Source organism: Tursiops truncatus, chromosome 8 (genome assembly GCF_011762595.2).
Source record: "Tursiops truncatus isolate mTurTru1 chromosome 8, mTurTru1.mat.Y, whole genome shotgun sequence".
Lineage (NCBI taxonomy): Eukaryota > Metazoa > Chordata > Mammalia > Artiodactyla > Delphinidae > Tursiops > Tursiops truncatus.
The window spans coordinates 101,926,250-101,949,258 of NC_047041.1; the positions used below are offsets into that span (position 1 = coordinate 101,926,250).

Sequence of the window (23,009 nt, forward strand, 5' to 3'; positions counted from 1 at the left end):
TACTTCTAGGTGCTCTCAGAAAACAGAGCCTGGGCTTCCCTGGTGACACAGTGGTTAAGAATCTGCCTGCCAATGCAGGGGACATGGGTTAGAGCCCTGGTCTGGGAAGATCCTACATGCCGTGGAGCAACTAAGCCCATGTGCCACAACTACTGAGCCTGCACTCTAGAGCCCGTGAGCCACAACTACTGAGCCCACGTGCTAAACTACTGAAGCCCGCGCACCTAGAGCCTGTGCTCCGCAACAAGAGAAACCACTGCAACGAGAAGCCCGTGCACCGCAACAAAGAGTAGCCCCTGCTCGTCACAACTAGAGAAAGCCCGCGTGCAGCAACAAAGACCCAATGCAGCCAAAAATAAATAAATAAAATAAATAAATTTATTAAAAAAGAAAAAAGAGAACAGAGCCTGGAAATGTAAGTGAGTATCTATAGCACATACCCGCCCCCTCCACCAAAAACACACACACACTCTCTATTTCTGTAGAGAAACCATATGTTTTTTTCAAAACTGTAAAAGACCCAGGAGTTCAAACTAACACCTTCATTTCCAGTATAATACCTCAAGGTTCTCTCCAGCCCTACCCTTTTCCATGTTTGTTAGTACCTTTTCCAATTTCAAAAATATACCAAAGTAGAGAAAATGTGTAATGAATCCCCGTGACCTCATCACCCAGCTTCATTATCAGCTGGTTGTTTCATCTGTATCCCTACCTCCTACCCCGACTTTCACTCCCAGATAATTGAAGCAAATCCCAGATGTCGTAGGATTTCTTCTATAACAATTTCAACATATACCTCTAAGAGGTAAGGACACGTTTTAAGAGTATATAACGCAATACCTTTATCCCTCCTAAAATAATTTACGTTTTAAGAGTATATAACAGCGATACCTTTATCCCGCCTAAAATAATTAAGTCCTTAATATTAACTACTTACAGCCAGTTGAGCTGGATTTCACAGAAGATTTAATAGTGGGAGGAAGAGAATTCAGGTTGAGGGAAATGTGGGTAAGTGACAGGGGTTACAAGTCTGGTTTAGGGCTGCGGCAGTGGAAGTGGAAAGTAAATGGCAGATATGAGTCATTGTGGAGGAAAAGGCAATGGAATTGTCGCATTGCAGACAGCAGGTGTCTCTTCCCTCTGTTTCTGGTTAACAGTGTTTGAGTGGTTGTTTTGAGCCGTATAGAACAGGGTCAGCAGACCGAGTCCTACTCTCAGCCAGTGTTTGTAAGTAAAGTTTTTCGGGTACCCAGCCACATCCATTTGTGCACACATTGTCTACAGCTGCTCTCGCCCTGCAGAGGCAGAGTTGAGTGATTGCAGCAGATACCCCATGACCTGTGAAGCCCCAGATATTTACTGTCTAGCCCTTTATAGAAAAAGATTGCTGACCCCTGATCCAGAGGAAACTGGGTCCTGGGTTTAGTGCTGTCGGAAGGCTGTGTTGAATGTACTGGTAAGGAGCAGCCGTGTTTGTGATGTATAGGAGTGAGAAGCCTGGGAGTTTGCTTTGTTCTGTCTTGATCATTCTCTCTGTAGCCTGAGAAAGCAAGTTTCTCTAAGAATTTCTCTGCCTGTTTGCCTGTTATCTTATTTATTGTCTTTCTCTCCCAGTAGTCAGGGATTCTTGCATATTTTGTTCACTACTCTATCCCCAGGGCCTGGATTAGCGCCAGACACTTAGCAGGCACTCAGTAAACAATTATTGAATAAACAAGTCAGTGCATTAGTGTTTCTGCTCCTCTTCTGCATTAGACACATTTGGAGCTTCTTGGGGGATAAGAGTGATGTATTTTTAGGTGACAATGATGCTATTATGTAAATCCATTATAATTTTCCCCCAACAAAGTTTAGAAAAGTGTTCATCAATACAATGGACTGTTAAGCAGCAACTAAAACTAGTAATTATGAAGATTGTAGAAATGTGGGAACACGTTTATAATGGGTCAAAATCTTATGCACACTGCCTCTGTAAAATATATATGAATATGGGCAAAGGCTAGAAGATAATGCGAAAACGAAATCATTGTTTTAAGACAGTGGGTTTTTGGGGTGGTTTTTCTCTCCAGATTTTTCTTTAATACTGTTGTTTTCTCATATTTTCAATAATGATTTTAAAAATATATAATTTTTCTGTGCCTCTCCGCCCGCCCCATACATGTACGTCTGCACCATGTCCAGAAATATAACCTTTAGCTTGGGTCACAAATAATGCAATAATCAGAAATTAGAGTTAGTATTGGAAAGGTTGGTGGGCATTATGGGTGAATGGTCCACTTTATCCCATGGTAAACTGCTACAGTATACTTCCCAGCAGGACATGCCTGTAAGCATTCTTGGTTAGAGCCTGATTTGGGTTTATATGTAAGCTTATATTTAGACAAAAGCCCTTTTATTTGAAATGGAACATGAACAGGCATGGTGGGAAGGAGTGGTCTGGGTGAGAATGTCTTATGTTTGCGTTTTCTCAAAGCAGTACTTCCGCCTTCCTCTCATTCTGAGATGCACGTTCTGCCTGGCTTTTCTTTCTTCCATAGAAAGGCAGCATTTTCTCGGGGATGCAGTCATTTGGAGCAGTCATGTGGTTTTTCTTCCCATTTCACGTTTAGGCTGCCTTTAAAAACATGGATAAATCTTTTCTTTGTACCTCACTTTCTCTATGTGCAAAATTGTTGTTCGCTATACATCTTCCAAGGATGTGGTGAGTTTATAGCCGTTTTATTTAAATAGGTGTCTGTGTTTGTTCTACCTAACTACGTTTCTAGGTTATATATAGTTGGTGTTCCAGCCGTTGCCTGTAGGCTTCGTCTGAGTGTCTTGTCAGGGGCTGGAATTCTGCACTGCAAAACAAAATACAGAAAGATCCCACGATTTCAGCCTGCTCTTTAAGGGAATATTACCTCTCAGGTTTAGCAAATGGGAAGATGATAAAGTATCTTAGTTAATTCAAGGTAAAACCCAGAGTCCTTCCAGTGGTCTACAAGAGCCTATGTGATATGGCTGTCTGCCCCTCTTACTAATCTGACCGCCTGCCACTTCCCCGTAGGTCACTCCATTCTCAGTGGGCCTCTTGCGCTTCCTTGAAAATGTCATGTGACCTGCCTCTTTGCACTGCCTCTGCCGGTAGATACATGGTTCATTCTCGTTCTTCTTCTAAGTGTTTACTCAAGAGTCACCTTCCCAGTGAAGTGTGCCCCAAGCCCTCCTTCCCCCATGTCGTTCCTGCTTCTTTTTGTCTATAGCAGTTGTCAACCTCTAACACACTATATAATTTTCTTATATATTATGTTTGTTGTTTACTGTCTCCTCCCTGCTCTTAGCTAGAATGGACGCTCTGTGAGGACAAGGATTTTTGCTGGTTTTGTTCACTGTTGCATCCCTAGTGGTTAGATTCGGGTCAGCTGTATAGTAAGCGCTAGGTAAATATTTGTTGAATATTTACAGTGATTGGGACACTGACTTCACTTTCCACTTGGAATCTTACTTATGTGATTGTTACTACCATACCCTCTTGACCCCAGGGGTACTCTGTTCCCCTTTAATGAGCAAAGGTGAAAACATCTCTTGGTTCTGCTTTGGCGTAATTGAGATAGGCTGGAGAGTTCAAGAAAATGTTTTTGTTTTTGTTTTCATTAGGGGGTGTTCATTTTATTTATTTATTTATCTATTTTTATTTTTGGCTGCGCCGGGTCTTAGTTGCGGCATGCATGCGGGATCTAGTTCCCTGACCAGGGATCGAACCCGGGCCCCCTGCACTGGGAGCACAGAGTCTTACCCACTGGACCACCAGGGATGTCCCCAAGGAAACGTTTTGAGTGTTAAGAATAATGGAGAAATGAGTACAGAAAATGCAAGAAGTGTAATGGTCTAGCTTATAGTGTATGACGCTTGAATCTGTCTTAGCTAGCTGGCTCTGGTATCTTGCATGCCCTATCCTCGTCTACCCATTTATGAGAAACCTAATCTTAGCTTCGAAGGACTCGTACTGACCTTGCCTTGATGTCCTTGCATGTGGCTCCATCTCATAATCTGCTACTGAGGAGCTTCCCCCCGTACATCTTCACAACTATCAATGAGACCAATGGAACGTTCATTTTCTAGTTTGAGTATCAGTCAGCTTGGGCTGCCATAACAAAATACCACAGACCGAGTAGCTTAAACAACAGACATTTGTTTTCTCGCAGTTCTGGAGACTGGAAGTCCAAGATCAAGGTGCCGTCAGAGTTGGTTTCTGGTAAGACCTGTCTTCCTGACTTGTAGATAGCCACCTTCACATGGCCTTTCTTCTGTGTACACTTAGAGAGAGAGATCTCCGGTATCTCTTACTCTTCTTATAAGGACACCAGTCCTATTGGATTAGAGCCCCACCCTTATGACCTCATTTAACCTTAATTATTTCCCTAAAGGCCCTGTCTCAAAACACAGTCACATTGGAGGTTAGGGCTTCAACATATGAATTGTGGGTGGGAGTTGGGGAGAGGAGACACAGTTCAGTCCGTCAGCGTCATCTCTTTTACTGGAACGAATAACATTATGCTTCAGCTGAGATGGCACACAGGTGGCATGGCCTTCATTAGCATTTTAGCTGGCATTTACTGAGCGCTAACCATGTCCCAAAATGCGTGCTGGATGCAGGGGATATCCTGTACCCTGCCATCATGAAGCCCACGGCTCAGCAGAGGAGACAGACAAGGGTGACAAGTACTGTGAGGGTGCATCTATGTGTCAGGGAAAGCATACTTGAGAAGATTGTGTAATATTCTTGCAGATCTGTCAATAAATATATCCATAGTTACAGCACCATAGCATATAGTGTACTAATACGGTAATAACACACATATACAGCAACAGGAAGGCAGTTCCTTCCACCTCTAGCCTAAACCCTCTTCCTTGTCTTCCCCTGGCTTTAGTCCTCCAGCCCCTCTCCCCAACCTTGACCCCCGCCCAACATTTTTCCCTTTTATTTTAACAATCCATGACTTTTCTTTTCATTCGCTATAGAAAGTTACTGATTTTTTTTTTCTCAGTACTTTTCCTTAACAAGTTGAGTTGAACATTTAGTTCTCTGTTCTCATCTCTTAGCTTTCTGCAGAGGCAGTTCCTGATGCTAAGTGAAAACTGTTCCCATCAGAGTCTACTGTTTGCCATTAATAAATGCTAAAGGAAATTGTCAGCCAACATTAATGCTCTGTTCATAAAATTGCAATTACTGATGCAGCATTTTGTGAAGTTCTTACTATATAAATGGTGCAAGTGATTTGATCAGTTACGACTTCTGAGAATTCCACACATAGTAAGCCAACATTTCTTTTTCCTTCTCAGGGGGATACACATAACATTAAATTAAATTTGTTTTGCTTGCCATACATTTTAAACTGAGCTGACTCTCCTGCCTGTGCCCAGGCGCGTTTATGAGAGTGTAACTGATTTCTCTCACAGCATGGACATCGAGGGAGCAGCCTTCTCCTGCCTCAGTCTCATTAATGCTTCATGGTCTTGAAATATCAAAAAGCGCTTGCTACTTGCCTTAGTGCTTTATGACCCTGTGATAAACTACCAAAGCTCCTACCAGACACCTCCTGATTTTGATGACATGGCTTTACCTCATAGCACACTCCATGAAGTACTCAGCCTAATAGATATTATTTGTGGTCCTTCTCTTTTCTGTTGGTTCTGTTCCCAAGTCTTTGTATATAATGTTTCTAGTCCTTGGGTTGTAAACTTCCCCAGACAGGTGACGTGCTGATACTTAGGTTGAACTTATTTTCAGTAGCTTTTATAATTGTGTAGTAGAGGCTTTTAAAAAAGGTTTTTTAAAAAATCTTTTTTCTTTCCTATTATCCTTTCCTTTTGTCTTTCTATTCCAATTTTGCTTGTTCATTCATCCATCTGTTCTTCTGTCCCTCTACCTGACATTTGTTGAACATTTACTAGGTGATAGTTGTTGTGGAACTTTCTTGGTCCTCTTGACCATAGCCCTGGGCTTCACATACTTCTTTTGTTCTCTGTAAACCATTTTCCTTTTCCATCCTCACATGGAATATTTTCTGATACTCTGATAGCTGTCGGTTGTAATTGGTGAAGTTAATTTCTTCAGTAGATGATTCTCTTTTCTCTTTTATTAGCTTTAGAATTTTACTGGCCTTGTTTTGTAAATAGGTCTATCACAAAGGCTATTATACAAACAGGAAATAAATGTGATTTTTCTCTTTTTTTTTCTTTCTCAATATTACTGTAACTGACTTATGGTACCTTCATAAATGGAGAAACTGTCACTCTCAAGTAGAAATACAGTGTGAGCTGCACATGTGTTTTTTTAAAAAACAGCTTTATTGAGATGGGATGCACATACCATACAATTCACTTATTTAAAGTGTGCAATCCACTGGTTTTTAGTATATTCATAGAGACTGTACTTTAAAATTTTCTAATAGCCACATGAAAAATGGGAAAAGAAACAGGTGAAATTAATTATGTATTTTATTTAACCCACTGTATCTAAAGCAAGTGTGATCAATGTCAAAGAATTTCCACTGCTTCCGTTTTTAAATTTAAATTCATTTAAGTTAAATAAAAAATTTAAATGTCATTTCTTAGTCGAACTAGCTTCCTTTTAAGTGCTCAGCAACCACACGTGGTCAGTGGTTATAACCGTATTGGACCATGGAGCTCTAGAAGGACAATCTTGTTGCAAGATGATACTGCCTCAGGCAACTGTAATATTTATTGAAAATGTAAATTTTCTGACTGTTTGGTAATGAGCCTGTTTTGGAGCATGAATCAAAGTTATTTGACTGACATGGTTGAGAGACAGTGTGTTTATTTGCTGTTGGACAGTGAGAGAGGAGGTAAGTTGCAGAAGAAAGTCTTGCCAACGTGACTCCAAGAGGAGGCAAGAGTTGGCAAAAGGTTTCACTTGGGCTATAGCTTTCCCATTCGTACACACTCATCCTCATACACGGATGCACTTAGTTGATATTAAGCACCTCTTTCTCATTTCTCATAAAGAACTATAATTTTGGCTTTTGTATCTAGTTTGTCCCATGAAGCTTTTCAGTGTTTTCAAGGAGCAAACAAAGGTATAGTGTTCTCTTTTTCTAGCCTTTTAATCTGGTATCTCCTACATGTTTACTTTTTCCTACAGACTCTTTACCACCAACTTAAAAATCATTAAACAATTTTAAAGTATGAGAAGTGGTAGTAACTTCAAGTGCTCCAAGATGTTAGTCAGGTAGTTAGTTACTGTCATTTGAATACTTGGAGCTAACTGTATTGACTGGAAAAGTCTGGCAGTTGCTCAAAAGATTAAACAGTTTAACCATAAGACCCAGCAATTCTACTCCTGGATAGATACCTAAAAGAAGTGAAAACACATGTCCGTACAAAAACTTGTACATGAAGGTTCATAGCAGCGTTACTCATAATAGCTAAAAAGTAGAAACAACCCACTGTCCATCAGTGATGGGTGGATGAATAAAATGTGGTATATCCTTACAGTAGAATATTTTTTGGCAGTAAAAGTATGAAGTACTGATTCATTCTACAGCATGGGTGAACTTTGAAGACATTGTGCTAAGGGAAAGAAGCCTATCACATGCTGTATGATTGTATTTATATGAAATGTCCAGAACAGGAAAATCCATAGAGACAGAAGGCAGATTAGTGATTGCCTAGGGCTTGTGGGGTTGAAAGAAGATGGGGAGTGACTCCTAATGGGTATGGGGTTTCTTTTTGGGGATGATGAAAAGGTACTAAAACGGATTGTGGTGATAGTTGCATAGTTCTGTGAATGCAGTGACAACAGCTGAATCGTACACCTAAGTGGATGAATTATATAGCGCATGTGAGTTGCATCTCGAAGTTTGTTTAAAAAAGTGCTGACAGGCAAGAGTTCTCAGCAAGTTCTCAGTAAATGGTAGTTCCTGTCCTCTCCACATTGGTTTTACCTTCTTTCCTTTATTTATTCCCCCTGAGATAAAAATAAAAAGAAATAAAAGCTGAAAGCCTTCTGGTCTTCCTGTATCTTAAAAATTTTTTTTTAATTAAGGTAACATTGGTGTATAACTTTATATAAGTTTCATGTGTACAGCGTCATATTTCTACTTCTGTATACACTACAGCGTGCTCACCACCAAAACTTTGGTTTCCATCTGTCGCTGTACAGTTGACCCCCTTTACCCATTTCACCCTTCCCCCACCCCCACCCCTTCCCCAGTGGTGACCGCCACTTTGTTCTCTGTATCTAGGTATTTGTTTTTGTTTGATGTGGTTTGTTCATTTATTTTGTTTGTTTTGCATATTCCACATATGAGTGAAATCATATGGTATTTGTCTTTTTCCATCTGACTTATTTCACTTAGCATAATTCCCTCAAGGTCCATCTATGCTGTTGCAAATGGCAAGATTTCATCTTTTCTTTTCTTCTTTTTTTTTTTAATTAATTAATTTAATTTATTTTATTTTTGGCTGCATTGGGTCCTCACTGCTGTGCGCGGGCCCCCTCCAGTTGCGGAGAGTGGGAGCCACTCTTTGTCGCGGTGCGCGGGCTTCCCACCGCAGTGGCCCCCGCCGTTGCAGAGCACAGGCTCCAGAGCGCAGGCTCAGTAGTTGTGGCACACAGGCTCAGCTGCTCCGCGGCATGTGGGATCTTCCCGGACCAGGGCTCGAACCCACGTCCCCTGCATTGGCAGGCGGATTCCTAACCACTGCACCACCAGGGAAGCCCTCATCTTTTCTTATGGCTGAATAATATTCCATTGCAAATATGGAATTGTATATACATATACCACAACTTCTTTATCCATTCATCTATTGATGGGCACTTAGGTTGTTTCCATATCTTGGCTATTATAAATAATGCTGCAGTGGACATTGGGGTACATGTAGCTTTTTGAATTAATGTTTTCATATTCTTTGGATAAATACACAGAAGTAGAATTGCTGGATAATATGGTAGTTCTAGTTTTAACTTTTTTAGGAATCCTCATACTGTTTTCCATACTGGCTGCACCATTTTACATTCCCACCAACAGTGTGTGGGGTTCCTGTAGCAATCTTCTTCAGCCCAGATTTCAGTGCTTTCCCGACCAATCACATTTAGCGTTTTTCATATGTAACTTATATTATTTTCTTTTGATACTTATGTCTTGTAGATCTTATTATACAGTGAGACCCTGTAGAGAAAAAACATTGGGGCGTGTGTTTAACCAGGGGCTATGCTTAAGCGCCTTGCCTGTATTCTGTCATTTAACCCCTGCAGTGACCCTGTGCCTCCACAGTTAATGAGCAGCACAGGTGGCATGTGAACCGAGGCCCGTGGGCTCTGAAGTCCACGTCCTAACAGCTGTGCTGCTCTGCCTTCTTGTGAGCCCCACAGCCTCAGGCCCTGGGCTCTAGTCCATATGTTACATTTTTGCTAATTGATTGTTGTGTATTCTGATACTTGTCCAACTTTTTTCCTGAAATACTCCAAGAGATACATGAAGATGTATCACTAGGTGTCTTGTGGTATAGTCCGAAGGCTGCCAGCCACAAACACAAAATGGCTTTGAAATCTTATGTTTAATCATGAACAGTTGTGTAAATCCAGCATTTTAGTCTTTACATGTGTGCATTCAAATATAAAATTCATCCCTCCCTACCCCCTCACCCCCAAATCACAGTAAAATTGTTCTTGGAGTCCTGTTCATCTGGTGTGATCCAGGTGCACTGAGGTATATGTCAGAATATTTTCAGAAGCACAATTGTAGAATCTGTTTCTCAGCTTCAGATACTATTCTCTAATACTATCAATATACATCCAGCACTGACTTCTCGTCTTAACTTCAAACTCATGTATCCAAGTGCCTATTTGACATCTGCATTTGGACGTTTAATCAGCATCACAGCTTCATTCTGGTGGCGATGGCCTGGACTACAGGGAGAGCAGAGAAAGATGTGCAGAATACACTAGACTACAAGTCCAAACCTCTTTTTCCTCCAATTTTCCCCATCTCAGTAAATGGTACTACCATCCACCTAGCTGCCCAAGCCAAACACCTAGAAATTATCCTAGATTCTTCTTTTTTATTCCCACTACATCTAATCCATTAGCAAGAGCTATTGATTCTACTTTTAAGATATCTTGAAATCATCCCCAGCTCTTCTCTTTTCTTTGCTTTCCCTGTTGTCCAAGCCATCACCACCTGCATCATGCAGTAGCTACCTAACTAATCTGCTTCTCCTCTTTCCCTTTACAATTCTTCTCTACACAGCCAGGGTGATGTTTTTAAAATGCAAATCTGATTATTTTACTCCCCTGCTTAATAGCCTCCAGTAAAACCCAGACTTCTTGGCCCATAAGATTATTTGGCTTGGCCTCTGCCCGCCTCTCCAGCCTCATCTTTTACCCTCATTCACTACATTTCTTTCTTTCTTTTTTTTAATTGTTATGGTTATTTTTTAAATTTATTTATTTATTTATTTGGCTGCATCAGGTCTTGGTTGCAGCACACGGGATCTTTCGTGGCGGCACATGGGCTTCTCTCTAGTTGTGGCATGTGGGTTTTTTTCTCTCTAGTTGTGGCACGCAGGCTCCAGGACGTGTGGGCTCTGTAGTTTGCGGCACACGGGCTCAGTAGTTGTGGTGCGCGGGCTTAGTTGCCCCGAGGCATGTGGGATCTTAGTTCCCCAACCAGGGATTGAACCCGCATCCATTGGAAAGTGGATTTTTTACCACTGGACTGCCAGGGAAGTCAGTCCCTCGTTCACTACATTTCTATCACACTGGCCTTTCTGCTGCTCCTAGATGAGGAGAAGTTCAGTCTGTCCTTAGGGCCTTTGCACTTGCAGTTCTCTTTGCCTGGGATGCTTTGATCTTAGATAGTCACATGGCCGGCTCCTTGGTGTCATTCAGATCTCAGCTCAGATAGGCCTTCCCTGGCTGCCGGATCTGAATTAGACACCCATGCTTCTAGCCACTTTCTGAATATGTTACTTTCAACTTTTTCTATTTTGTGTGAAATTTTCTTTTATTTTTGTATATCTCCCCTTCTGCAGTCCCTCCCCTCAAAAAAGATTCTAAGTTTTACAGAAGAGGGATTATACTGTCTTGTTCATTACTGTGTCCCTGGTGCCTGAACAGTCCCTGGCAAACAGTAGATCCTTAATATATGTTTGTTGAATAAGCGATTGCTTTTCCCATTGCACATAGGGCCAATGTAAGAATGGGACTTGTGGTGAGCTGAGAGTATATGGACAGTGCTGAGGTAGTAGAAAGTGAAAGGAATGAAAAGCTTCTGGTGCCTTGCATGTTCATCACAGATTTAGTCATAATAATTCAAAACTGGAAACAACCCAAATGTCCATCAACAAATGAGTGGATAAACAAATTGTGGTCCGTACAGTAGAATATTATTTGGCCATAAAAAGGAGTGAAGTACTGATATGTGGTACAACAGGAGGAGTGAACCTTGAAAACATTATGCTGAGTGAAAGGAAGCCAGACACAAAAGAGCACTACTTATCCTTTCATTTCTACGAAACTCTAGAAAAGACAGATCTAATCTGGAGTGACAGAAAAGTAGTTAAGCCAGGGTGGGAGTGGATTGACTGGAATGGGACGCAAGAAAACCTTTAGGCTTTTGGAAATGTTTTATATCTTCAGTATGGTGGCAGTCACACAGGTGTATAGATGTGTCAAAATGTATTGAAACATAAAATTTAAATGGGTCCATTTTATTATACGTAGACTATATCTCAATAAAGTTGATGGAAAAAACTTGTGGTGCCTGCATTTAAGAGTACTTTGGATTTCTCTTGTCTTGTTTACCTGACTGTTTCTTGGGCAGATGACTTTTAAATTTCAAGATCCCCTAGTCACCCGCCGACTCATCCTAGACATGCTGGCATTCCAGTTCATGAATCAGTACCAGCATCCTTTGGGTCTCTTGTCCTCTATCTCTAGTTGGCAAAGTATCTTTTTAATTGTAGTGCTGTTGGTTATTTTCAGATATGCTGTTGGAATTTGCCATCAAGGCTAGTTGGATTTCTTTTTTCTTTTTGGGGGGCACACCCCTTGGCTTGTGGGATCTTAGTTCCCTGACCAGGGATTGAGCCCAGGCCCTTGGCAGTGAAAGCATGGAGTCCTAACCACTGGACTACCAGGGAATTCCCTTTCTTCCCTTTAATTCATAGAATCATCTAGTCCCTTTTCTGCTTTAAGTTTTTTTTAATATACAAGCGATATGTGAATGATGTGAAAAATTTCTCCAAACTCCCCCTCTTCTCTCACCTCCCCCCCAGTTGAAATAATTATTAAGAATTTGGCATGTATTCTAGATCTTTTTCCCAAGTATTTGAGTACAATATGTGTACAGGTTCACGTAAATGGTTTACATAAGCAGAATCACCATGAGTTGTTCAGTTTGCTCTTTTCCTGTAACAAAGGTGTCTTGGAGATTTTTCCATTTCGTACTTGGAGGTCTCTCTCATTCTTTTTCATGGCTGTGTACTATTCCATAGAATTGACAAAACACAGTTTATTTAACTAATCCCACCAGGTGGATATTTAGTTTGTTTCTGATTTTCACTTTAACAGTCAATTGAATTTAGACTAATGTAAATAATTTGTGTTTTTAAGGTTTTTCATTTCTTTCTTATTCAGTTATGTAATTATCCATACTACATTTTCTAAGCTTATTGGGGTGAGAAATACCTCACTGATGTTGTAAAGTTGGAACGACACTGTTTGAAGACCTTTACTTTGAAAGAAAGGGTTGAATATAAGTTCTCTGTGCTTGTGGGTTTTATTTATCATTGTGTCTTCAGCGCTTTCTTTTAAGGTGTGTTTATAAAGCAACAGTAGTTACAAAATTGTATTACAGTTTTTATCTGGCTAGTTCAAAAGAAGCATACATCTCTAAGGATCAGATCTAGGACAATACAGGAAGTCAGCAGTTGGTTATAATGGTTGCTCTAGGTTAATATTTTCCCATTGAGCTGGAGTCAAGCCTACGTGAAAAATGTTTTTGTCTCCCTTTTTCTTCCAACTCGAAATCCTGTTAATACACATCATTGCCGTGGAACTTTCTGTCATTGACCAGCTGTTGCTGGTTTATTAGCACTTGAAATATTAAAAACAAACCCACAAAAACCCCTGTCTCTTCCCGTTTTCTTGCCCTGTATGTAAGAAGATATACATATATGGATAATTCTGATATTTAAGGAGATTTAGGAGGTTATATTTTAAGCAGATGGGTTTGAGTGTCTCAAAACCCTCATGATACAAGCGCATTTCCTCCGCTCTGCTTTTGGGCCAGTGCTGGGGTTGGGGAACAGGCTGACGTTTGCGTGACCACCCAAGAGGGGCCCAGACTGCCTTCCGGTGAGGTTTTGACTGCTGCCTAGTTATGAAACAGTCTCAGGACACTGTTTCTGTTGTATTAACTGACCTTGTTGTTAACCTCATGTTCCCTCCCACCTTTCTTTTTCTGGTTTCTGGTTTGCCTTTCCAATCTGTTATCACACTACAGCGTGAAGGCGTTGCAGTTGGTAGAAATTATTACATTTCTCTGGAGCTTCGAGTTGTCTTGGCTCTTAGCTTCCTTCCTCTTAGGACTTTGTGAGACAAACAGCATAGGCAGCCTGTTGTGTCTGAGGGTTTACATTCTTGTTAACCTTTTAATTTACTGTGAATAAGATGAATTAAAAATTTTTTCCCTCTATTTAAGAGTTGCCTTGGCGAGAAGCTGGAAACCCTAGAACCTTGTTGCCAAGGAGAGTGTGGCTGTTCGTTGTGAATGGGTTGTCTCTTATCGTTAGCGTGCAGTTAGATACCTTCAGTGGGAAAGAGACGGAAGGCAACGCAGCAAAAGCTTCAGAGGACAAAGGGTAAAGTGAAGGCAGAGTTAATAAGCAGGAGACCTGGCCCATGGATTTTGTTCACTGACTAACCTGGAGGCATTTGACTTCTCTGCCTCACCTCCCTTCTTCGCCCTCAGTCAGTAGATATTAAGTTTATCGTGGAGGCATGAAGTTGCCTTTATAAAAGGTTTCCAGCGCTATTAAGAAGTTAGTAAACATGAAGCCTTGTGTATTATCTTGCTTAAGGATGACAGATCCTAGTAGAACTGCCTGTGATTCCTCTGAGAGTAATAGCTCTTAGGAGACAAGACGTTTATTTACTAATTCAGAATATATTTATTGGGCATCTGTTAGCTACCAGGCATTTTGTAGGTTTTGGAAATAGAGTGGTAAACAAAATAGATAAACTTGCCTGCCCTCATGGGAGCAAGGTTCTAGTTGGGAAGACATCTACTAAATAAGAGAACAGAAGTAAAATACGCATAGCGTGTTAGATAGTGACAAACACTAAGCAGAAAAAATAAAGCAGGGAAAGGAGACAGGAAGTGTCGGGGGAGGTAGTGTGGGCTAATTATTATAACTGGTTTCCTTTTTTAAACCACGCATACTGTCTTATGTATTCGAAAACATTGTTCTGAGCAGGGATCTGCTGGCTTCTCCGGACTGCCAGAGGGACCCCTGGCACAGAGAAGGTTAATGATCCCACCGTACAGGGTCATCCACCCGACCATGTGTGATTGAAATATATTTGTTTCTCTTTTATGCTTTATGTGATAACGATGAAGTAGACTTTTCCATGTTGATTTTCACGTTATATCTGGTAATTGTGGCTTTTCAGGTTTTCTTCAAACTATTTGAAGCCATCATTCATTTTATTTTATTATTTTTTTATTTTTTTCGTCATTCATTTTTGAGGCTAGTGTTATAGGACAGTAGCTTTTCCATTTGTGTTCTGCAGACCCCCAGGGTACCCCGAGCCTTTCTGGAGACTCAGTGGTCATTTTAAATTTATGCTTGGATCTTTTTCATGCAGTTTAGTCTAAACAAGTTAGTCCGATGCCTGGCTTGAGGGAGGTATAAGTATAGAGACTAGATGGAGGGGTTGGTGCATATGTATAGGGCATAAGCAACATAGATTGTTAACAGATACAGAAAGTAGCTGAACCACTGATTTAACTCCGTAGGTGTATGTCATGGAACCCCTGTCAAGACTCTGTGCTGATATCTAGTGTCTGTATAAAGATAAGAATTTCTGAGCTTATTCCTTTTTATTTTCCTTATCGCCCTTACCCCCGCTATTTTTGAGCATCCACATCGGCTAGGAATACAGACTTGAAAACAAACAAAAGCACATACAAATGATTGATTGAACATATATATGTTCAATGGTAAGTGGTAGGATAGAGATAGACCCAAGTTTCAGTAAGAACACAAAAGTGGGACACCTGCCCCAAGTGGGAGTGGGGGATGGCCCAAGAAGGCCTCCTGAATCAGTGACTCCAGAACTGAGTCAAGAAAAAGGCCGTAGCCTTGCTTTGTTGCAAACTGCTTTTCCTTTGATCACTTCTGCCTTTTACTTCTTTGTTTTAATGCAGGGTCAGCATATGCCCTTTGGCCCACTACCTGTTTTTCTATAGCCTGAAAGCTGTAGCTTCTTAAGTAGTTGGGAAAAATCAAGAATAATATTTCACGGCCTGTGAAAATTATATGAAATTCAAATTTTTGAGTCCAAATATTAAACTTTATTGGAACATCACCAGGCTCATTGGCTGCTTTTTTTCCTCACTAACGTGCTTTTAATGCCCTGCTGAAAGGCAGGAGGCGGCAAAAATGATGGTGGTGGAAAGGAATGCATGAAATCCTGTTATCTTCTGTTAGCTGGTTGCAAGTAATGCACAGGAAATGTTTGAGGCGTCTCTTGTTCTGTCTTCCACGAAAACATGATGCATCCATAGCTCGAGGCACAGTGACAGGCATTTACATATATCATTCTTGTTTTGTCTCTTTTATGGGGAAATTTTTAATATTTCTCAAAAAGAAAGTATCTGGTATGAGTCAAAATGATTACAGACTGTGCTTGCCTCAGAGTAGGAAATCTGGGGTTCACTCCCAGTTGTGCTGTAAACTAGCCAAAGGACCTAAGTAAGGAAAGTCCTTTACCCTCCCTACAGGTCTTTTTAAATGATAGGGTTGATTGGTGAATAAATCAGATAATCTCTAGGCACCTTTCAGCCCAGTAGAGATGATGCTGCTTGGTGGAAGGAGCATGCACTTCGGCATCAGACAGACCTGTGTGTACATCCTGGCTCTGTCACTTCCTACCCAGGTGACCTTGAGCAATTGATCTAAACTCTCTGTGCCTTAGTTAGCTCATAGGAAAGCGAGGCTGTAAGAATGAAGTGAGCACTTGTTCTTAAAACTCCTGGCACTAATAAATGTTTAATCTGGTATAACTATGATAATTATTGTCAGTCTGTGAACTCTTACTGTACATTATGAGACATTTAAAAAAGCAAAGATCTCCCAGCAGTTTGCTTTAATGATTTATTAATAGCCCATCAACTGTGACTTAGTACATTTGCATTTTTGCTGAATGGCTTCCGAAAAAACTGAGTTCTTTGAACCAAGACTTTCCCTAACTGATAAAATTTCTGCTCATGTTTTAACTGGAATTGGCACATAGACTGTTTACCTTGCCTTGTAAACACATTCAGTGACAATTTCTATGCTTAAAGCAAATGATAGTGGGGAAAAGAGATTTCGTGTGTCATAGCATCTTTCCTCTGTCTTAGCTACTTTCTTTTCTTTCCACCCATTCTCAATAATTGATTGAGTTGTTTAATTAATAAGTTTAATTCTCCTTAGGAAGGTTAGTTTTGATGAGGCGACTTAGAAGTTCTAGTGTTTGCTTAGCATAATTTTTGATGGTTTAGAGGTAACGTAATTCTAGAGACAGTATTGGAATATCAGTCAAGACACTGCATTTTCTGTCTCTGAATAATTTTCATTTGATCTTCATTTAAAAAAGTCTATTGAAAAGGGCTTCCCTGGTGGCACTGTGGTTAAGAATCTGCCTGCCGATGCAGGGGACACAGGTTCGAGCCCTGGTCCAGGGTGATCCCATGTGCCGCGGAGCATTTGGGCCCGTGTGCCACAGCTACTGAGCCTGCGCTCTGGAGCCCGCGCACCACACTACTGAAGCCCGCATCCCTAGAGACTGTGCTCTGCAACCAGAGAAGCCACCGCAACGAGAAGCCCGCGCACTGCAGCAAAGAGTAACCCCTGCTCGCCACAACTAGAGAAAAGCCCGTGTGCAGCAGCGAAGACCCAACACAGCCGAAAAAAAAAAATGTCTATTGAACACTAATTATATACTTTATTTTAAACAATCTCAATGTATGAAATATTTGTGTTTATGATTCGCTTAATGAAAAAGACATGGGATTCCTTAAATAGCCAGCTCTTCTAGTAGGATCAAGGTAATTATTTGAATTACATACAACTATATAAGATCATGTCAGTGCACAGTGAGCTAGACAAGGATTAGACTGTGGTTAAGAGCACAGGCTTTGGAGTCATGTAATACAGCTGCGGTTCAGAGCCTGGCTTTGCCATTTGCTAGCTGTGTGCGATCTTACCTCCTCATGGGAGTAATAATGCTCAGGGTGGTTGTGAAGATGAAATTATACATATGAGGTACTTAGCGTGGTGCCTGATGTACAGTGAGCGCTTCCATCATATCCATTGTTATTGGATTATTTTAGGGATCTTTACAGCGTATTGCTATCTCTGAATATCGAACTGAATCTTGCTGTCTCTCAAGCTTCATTTATCTCTGTCTGATCTCAGACTCCAGCCGTAGTGAGCTCGTAGTTCCCCTAAAATTCCATGGCCGCTTTCTTCTCTAAAGATATACCTAATGCTCTGTCCGCCTAGGACACCCTTGTCCTCAGTTCTTTTCCTCCCAACTTCCTTGTCCTTCAGGGCTCTGCTTGGGGGATTCTCCTCCATGAAGCCTCCCCCCGACCCACTGTCTTTTGCTTCCATAGAGCCCTGTGCACACCTCTGTGCGCCTCCCGCATTGTGTTGGAAGGGACTGTTCATTTGCAGTCTCTCAGACTGTGAGCCTCTTAAGGGCAAGGTGTTCTGATCAGCTTTGGAAATGCCGTGTGGTGGTGGACAAGAAAGACCTGTTCTCAGGGCATGTACATCCTGTACATTTGGGGAAGACAAATATTTACATAATCGCGAGTACACACGGTGCTTCAGTAGAGCATTGCATGTAGTGGAGTGTACAAGGAGCTTTGGACCTTGTCTGGACACATCAAAGAAGCCTTCTTCTAAGGAAGTGATGTTTCTGTTTTGTTTTGTTTTGTTTTTTTAATAAATTTATTTATTTATGGCCACATTGGGTCTCCGTTGCTACACGCGGGCTTTCTCTAGTTGCGGTGAGCAGGGGCTACTCTTCGTTGCGGTGCGTGGGCTTCTCATTGTGGTGGCTTCTCTTTGTTGCGGAGTGTGGGCTCTAGGCTCGCAGGCTTCAGTAGTTGTGGCATGTGGGCTCAGTAGTTGTGGCGCACGGGCTTAGTTGCTCCGTGGCATGTGGGATCTTCCCGGACCAGGGATTGAACCCATGTCGTCTGCATTGGCAGACGGATTCTTAACCACTGCGCTACCAGGGAAGTCTCGGAAGTGATGTTTATTCAAGTTGGAACCTGGAAGGTGTGTAGGAGTTAGCGAAGGGCAGAAAGGGGAGAGTTCCAGGTGGAGAAAAGTGCATGGATGGAGTGACTTTGGCCAGTTACTTAGCTTCTCTGTGCTTCAGTTTTCTCATTTGTAAAATAGGAATAGTGTGACTATTCTCAGAGGATTATTGCACACATAAGTACCGTATGTAAAGTCATCGTCTTCTAATGAATATTTCTGAAATGAAGCACAATCAGTTCATACAGGCCAGTTTCCGGGTCCAAGTTTATTTATTGAATTGTTAAACGTGTGGATTCACTTACTGTATTTTTCCTCGTAACCTTGCTCTTTACCTGTCCCAAAGCCTTTCTCATGTTTTAACGACAAGAATGGGGTATTTCGTTTTGCTTTCTTGTTTTTTTATTTTAATTATAGAGATCCAGTTCTGCCTTTCATTGCTGCACGTAGCTAGTGGTGTGCAACCTTTTAGGTCAATAAGTGTCATCGGTTGGAATGCTTTTACCTTCAAGAAAAACAGAAGAGCCAACTCAGTGACTTAAACACACAGGCAGTATTTCAGACAACAGGAAGTCTGGAGGTAGGGTGACTCCAAAGCTGGTTAATTCAGCAGCTGGGGAGCCACGTTCGTTTTTTTTCTTCCTGCCCTGCCATCCCCAGAACACTGGCTTGTCCTGGCTGCTCCCGTGGTCTCAGGTGGTCTGTCGCCATTCCAGGTGTCACAGATAGACACCAGAATATCCAGTTGAGGAAGAGGGGCCGTTGTTTTTCCTTGTCTGTCTCTTTATCGGTGGACTTCTGGGTGGTTTTGGCTATTATGAGTGAAGCTGCTAGAAGAAAGGAAATCAAAACCTAGGTAGGTTGATTTACCAGCTTCACACAGCCGGCTGGTTTGACGCAGCAGTAGTGGCCTGCAGGGGAAAGCACCAGACCAGGAGTGAGAGTTCCTTGTTTGGGCTTTACTTTGCCCTGGACTGCTAGTAATCAGGGTGTTTCCTTCTCCTGAAACACGTTTGTTAGTCACCACAGGGTTCCCAGCAGAGCACTGACTGGAAACAGACTCAGGACATGCAGCCAGGTAATCCCTGAACAAGTAAATCCCAGTGGAACCAGAAAACTGGGTCTTGCTTTCCTTAATTGGAGCCTGACTTAGAATCAGATATTGAACTGGAAAGGAAGTATTAGCCATTAGAAAAAGAATTTAAATTACTGGTCTGTCCATATTTAGAATTTCTTGCAATCATTTCCACTGTATGTAACACTGAAATCCTTTGTGGTTGTCTGCTGCAAAAATGGATCTTTGACCCGGCAGCTTTAAATGTGCTTGACACCGTTGGGAATTTTGAGAATTCTTAATTTAATCTGTGCTTGTCCAGAGGTGGGGGCCAGGATGAGGGAGAACTCGATCCTTTTGTACTGAAGGTTATGCTGTTTGTAAGCAGAGGCCTGTGCTTCTGGAACTTACGTTACCAGGCAGTAGTTACTGGCACAATAATTATCATATTCTAACTTTTACTTCTGGAGGCAGTAAGAACCAGCCCAGCACGGAGATGAGTAGGAGGTGGCTGGCAGTGGAGGGCCCTGTAGCTATTAGTGCAACATCGTGCTGCAGGTGGCTGAGGGTTTATCAGAGTGGGAAAAAGAGAGAGGCCCCAGTCGTCCTGCCAGTGACTCTAACTTCCTCCGCATGGCTCAGTAACAGTGGGCCTCTCCCCTGGACTTGGGTGAGGTTGGAATGTAAACTTGCTTTCCTCTTCCCCATCCCAAATGTCCCAGGTTATCTCTTTAATTTAACTGATTCTTATTCTCTTTTGTGATAACTTAGTTCTTGTCAAGCAGGGACTTGCCCTGCCAAAGAGAGCAGGAAGGTCACTTTACCGGGCCCTCTGGCTCCTTGTGTAAACAGCATCCACAGCCCTTTCCCTCGGAGACTCAGATTGTGTAGACTCACGCATCTCCCTGAAGGGAAGGAGGAGGCATTAAAGTAGAAACACGTGCAACTCAGCAGGTTTCTCCGAACAATCAGTGATCTGTGATTTCTCATGGTAAACTTCCACCGATTCACTCTTCATATTTCTTCTCTGCACCTCTGTTTTCTGGTTGGTAAAATCTGGATGTCGCTGGCTCTGGAGGAAGGTTGTAAGCAGCTGATGAAGGAGGCGGACCTCATCAGGGATAGAGAAGGGCCTTTCCTCAGCGGAGAAGCGTGTGATGGTCACTCTTGCCTGGGTGATACCTGTGTGCAGAGCCAGTGATGAGGGTGGAGGAGAGGCCACCTCTGCACCTCTCCTCTCGGAGATAAGACATGCGCAGAAGACGGACGTGGCAGCGTGTGTTCAGTGTGTGACTTCAAGTAAGTGATAGGTGGATATGATGGATGGAACCATCTGAGACAGTGACTCAAAGCCTATTTTTCCTTTGTAGGAACACCACTGTCCAGAATCAGTCTGTTAAAATGGGGGTCGATGTCCTATACTTTTACACTTTTCTAGATTATATGAATCTTATAAACTATCATAAATGCTTTTCTTTTCAATTAGTTGAGGAAAAGACTATGGTTTTCAAAACGTGAGACAAAGAGAATATGGGACATGATATGTGTCTCCTGATAGAGGTCCACGATACCGCCCATAATGTAGCCTTGCCAGCTATAACAGAACCTGAATTTGTTACAACTTCTAGATCTTATTACAAATTTATAGGGACTACAAGGGACAGAAACTTGGTAAATGTTTTTTAGGGAAGCAGTCAGCAAATTCCAAACTGCAGGTGCTTTATAGGACAAACTAGTTTCTTCAACAAATAAATTATAAGGGGGTGGGGGAGAAAAGATGGAGGGGACACCTATAGATAAAAAGGGACTTAAGAGATGAATGAACCAATAGTAATATATGGATCTGATTCAGACAAACATAATGAAGGAAAAAATGTGAGGCAATCTGGGAAATGCAGGTACTGATTGATTATTTCATGGTATTGAGAAGCTTATTTTTAATTATTTTAAGCGTGAAAATGGTATTATGGATATGTTTTAAAAGAATATCCTTCAGAGATATATACTGAAGTATTTACATGTGAAGAGAAATAATGTCTGGGATTTTCTTCAAAATAATCCATGCAGGGGCGTGGGCAGGAGTATAGATGAGACAGGATTGGTCATGCATTAAAAATCGTTGAAGCTGAGTGTTGGGTAAATCACTTTCATTATACTCTTCTACTGTGTGTGTGTGTGTGTGTGTGTGTGTGCGTGTGTGTGTGTGTGTGTGTTTTAAATTTTCCAAATATTAAGTGAACCTTTTTTTATACTAGAAAAAATATAAAGATGGGTATCTTGACAGAGGGCAATCAGTGGTTGCCTGGAGCCAGGGTGGAGATGTGGACTGATTGCATAGGAGCATGAGGGAACTTTTGAGGTGATGGAAATGTTCTACGTCTCGATTGTAGTGGTAGCTGCATTCATTTAAACTCATCAAAATGTTCATTTAAAAATGGGTGCAGGCAGGACATACTTAAAGTGATGAAAGGGAAAAACCTACAACCAAGATTACTCTACCCAGCAAGGATCTCATTCAGATTCTATGGAGAAATTAAAATCTTTACAGATAAGCAAAAGTTAAGAGAATTCAGCACCACCAAACCAGCTTTACAACAAATGCTAAAGGAACTTCTCTAGGCAGGAAACACAAGAGAAGGAAAAGGCCTACAATAACAAACCCAAAACAATTGAGAAAATGGTAATAGGAACATACATATCGATAATTACCTTAAATGTAAATGGATTAAATGCTCCAACCAAAAGACACAGGCTGGCGGAATGGATACAAAAACAAGACCCGTATATACACTGTCTACAAGAGACCCACTTCATTCAGACCTAAGGACACATACAGACTGAAAGTGAGGGGATGGAAAAAGATATTCCATGCAAATGGAAATCAAAAGAAGGCTGGAGTAGCAATTCTCATATCAGACAAAATAGACTTTAAAATAAAGACTATTACAAGAGACAAAGAAGGACACTACATAATGATCAAGGGATCAATCCAAGAAGAAGATAAAACAATTATAAACATATATGCACCCAACACAGGAGCACCTCAGTACATAAGGCAAATGCTAACAGCTATAAAAGGGGAAACTGACAGTAACACAATCATAGTAGGGGACTTTAACACCCCACTTTCTCCAATGGACAGATCATCCAAAATGAAAATAAATAAGGAAACACAAGCTTTAAATGACACATTAAACAAGATGGACTTAATTGGTATTTATAGCACATTCCATCTGAAAACAACAGAATACACTTTCTTCTCAAGTGCTCATGGAACATTCTCCAAGATAGACCATATCTTGGGTCACAATCAAGCCTTGGTAAATTTAAGAAAATTGAAATCGTATCAAGTATCTTTTCCGACCACAACGCTATGAGACTAGATATCAATTACAGGAAAAAAACTGTA

The 23,009-nt window shown here is 41.4% G+C and overlaps 1 protein-coding gene across 2 annotated transcripts in view; it reads left to right on the top strand.

Annotated features, from left to right (window-relative positions):
• PACS1 (phosphofurin acidic cluster sorting protein 1) overlaps positions 1-23,009 on the top strand; it is a 143,680-nt gene that overhangs the window by 23,492 nt on the left and 97,179 nt on the right. The window contains exon 1 of one of the 2 annotated variants that reach the window (XM_033861124.2): positions 18,453-20,899. The exons of the other annotated variant lie outside the window; for it this stretch is intronic. The gene's annotated coding sequence lies outside the window, so the exon portion shown is untranslated. Of the gene's footprint in view, positions 1-18,452; positions 20,900-23,009 lie in introns of those variants that run through there. 2 annotated transcript variants of the gene reach the window in all.